The following is a 2967-nucleotide window of genomic DNA, read 5'->3' on the forward strand; positions in this document are numbered from 1 at the left end:
CAATCTTGGCTCAGGCTCTTCTCTCTCAAAGTAATTTAACAGTCTTGGGGTTATGGTGTATGTATGTGTGTGGTGTATAACAAAATGGATCATGATGCCTATGGAGAGGAAGCTCAGGATCATTTGAAGGTCACACGGACTCTGGGTATATAACAGAGTGAAGAAGAGCAGAAAGCTTCTTTCTGATAATGTGAGCTCCTGGTACAAAGTAAGCCCCATGTAGCAGGAACTCTAATCTTTCTGGCTCACCACTGTATGTGTCTGGTACAGAGAAGATATTCAATACATGTTTAATGAATAAATGAGCTTATCAAAATACCACAGGCAATATCAAAAAGAACTTCAAGAAAAATATCAATAATCAATAATGAAAACAAAACCATGAAAAAAGGGTTTGCAGCAAAAAGATTAAAACAAGTTCTAGAAGGCAATGATTACAAAATTCACAATTAGAATTTACTCAAGAAATACATACTAAATGCCTACTCTGTAAGCATTATGCCAGGAGCTGGGAATACGGTGGAGAATAACTGGGGTGCTGGTCTCAGGTTCGGAGGGTGACAAGATCTGTAGATAAAGAGATGATATAAGAAACAGAAGCCATTCCAAGTTAACACAAAGGGCCCAAGGGACTGATTTGAGGTAATGGAGTGGTCCTTCTCTTGAAGTGGCGGTGTTTTCACATGCCCTTAGGTTTGTCAAATCATTGAACTGTACACTTAAAATGGATGCACTTTATTGTATGTAAATTATTCCTCAGTAAGTTGACTATTAAAGTAAATTAAAAAAAAAGTATAGAAGTTATATTACATTTGCCCACTTTTAAGAACAGCAAAACAAGAAAACACAAAAGAAAGATTACGATGCTGGAGAATATGTACATGGCTGACAGAAGCAATAACACTGAATTAAAGAAAACAGAAGACAAACTAGAAATTCAAATACAAAGCATGGAAAAATTAAATATGTTGGTGAGAAACATGTATTAAAAAATTAACCTTCAGAATAGGGCAAAGGTATATAATCTATGAATAATAAGTGTGAACAAATTGAACTGCATAGGTAATTAAATTTATAATGGAAGGAAATGTCCCAGAAATGATTATAAAAAATTGAGAAGACTCACCACTGAAATTTAACAACCAGAGGACAATGCCAAGATATTTACTTATAAAACCCTGGGCTCCAAGGTTAAGAGAAAGAATACTTTAAGGACAAAGAAAGAACTTTAAGCAGTTAATATCGAATGGAATACAGATAAGCACATCCTCAGATACCTATTTTCAAATCTTCAAAGAAAAGGGCTGCTTTCCACAGCCATTTGCATTGCTGTTTTGTGAGGGTACAACAGGTTAACAAAAGAGTATCATCAATTAATGATACACATACCATGCACCGAGTAGTGTGCTAAGTACCTGATACATATTGATCTCATTTAATCCTCACAAACTACAACTCAGAAAGATTTAAAAAACGTAGGCCAAGATCCCACATGTCTGGTAAGTGGCAGAGCTGGGTTCTGAACCCAGCTGACTCTAGAGCCTGTGATTTTCAACCCTAGGCTATTCCTCCTCCACAGGTCGATAACCCCTATCCAATCTTTGTTAAGTGCTTGGTATAAAGCCGAGTGGTTGTCCATTTGAAGAGGCATTTAAAAAAATTGTCTCTGGCATCACAAAGCTTAGAAAGGTCATCTAACCTTTCAACTCTGCTTCAAGTGTTCCTACAAATAGTTCAGCGCCAAACATGTCTTAAGAAAAGACAAATGGATGAGAGCATTTCCAGGGAAAGAACTATTAATAAAAGCACTAGGTGAAATAATTGAGTTTAATTGTTTTAAAAAGGAGGAGGGCAACCAATGGAGGCTTGTGCAGTGGGAGGTGAAATTACCATGAGAAAATCCATTTTGGAGATCAAAGCTTCAGGTTTTTGGGCAGTTGTAAGTAAAACCTATTACACACTTCCCTGTTAAAATTCCCAAATGGTTTTCCATTATCTTGAGATAACGATCAACTGCATTGGCATGGATGGCCTACAGGACTCTCTGGATTCCTGCTCATCTCTCCTACTCCATCTAGCAGCTTTCAGCAAGGACCACCAACTCCGGCCATCCTGGAAGACTTGCAGTCTCCCTGGTTTTCTCTCCTGGAGGCCTGCTATTTCTCCACACATGGATTCTTGGCTAACTCCTATTCCTCTTTAAAGATCTAAGCCAGTTAGAAACAAATATGACAAAATATTAATATCTTTAGAATACAAATAGCACATATAAATTAAGTAGAAAGACAATAAGACCACAGTAAATAAATAAGTTGGATAAAACAATAACTCACAAGAGACTACAGAGTGATGAAACTGACAGATATAGATGTGTGAATGTTCAGCCTCAGTCACCATCAAACAAATGAAAATTTAAATGAGGCATCATTTTGTGTCTACCAGATTACCTGAAGTTTTTGAAAAGACAAAGGGACAGGTACACCCTGCTGGTGTGAGCACGAACTGGTACTTCCTGTGAAGAAAACAGTATACTAATGGATGGATACTGATGTTCTTAATATTTTACCCAGTAATCTACTTTTAGGGATCTATCCTACAGAAATAACCTGAAATATGCAGAGATATACAGAATGATGTTCATTTTAGATTTATAAGCATTAAAAATAGAAACTACCTAAGTTTTCAATAATAGAGAATTGGCTACACAAATTATGAAATTATGTAGCTTTAAAAACAGATGTTTCAGCCAGGCATGGTGGCTTCTGCCTATAATCCCGAGCACTTTGGGAGGCCGAGGTGGGTGGATCACCTGAGGTCAGGAGTTCGAGAGCAGCCTGACCAACATGGTGAAATCCTATCTCTACTAAAAATACAAAACTTAACCAGGGATGGTGGTGCATGCCCGTAATCCCAGCTACTCGGGAGGCTGAGGCAGGAGAACCACTTGAACCTCAGAGGCGAAGACTG

General features: G+C 37.7%; 1 protein-coding gene across 3 annotated transcripts in view; it reads right to left on the reverse strand.

Moving 5' to 3' along the window:
• The window catches only part of LYRM4 (LYR motif containing 4), a 159860-nt gene that overhangs the window by 120483 nt on the left and 36410 nt on the right, over positions 1-2967 (reverse strand). The window lies entirely within an intron of this gene.

This window comes from Colobus angolensis, unplaced genomic scaffold, assembly GCF_000951035.1.
Source record: "Colobus angolensis palliatus isolate OR3802 unplaced genomic scaffold, Cang.pa_1.0 Scaffold6, whole genome shotgun sequence".
In the NCBI taxonomy this organism is placed as follows: domain Eukaryota; kingdom Metazoa; phylum Chordata; class Mammalia; order Primates; family Cercopithecidae; genus Colobus; species Colobus angolensis.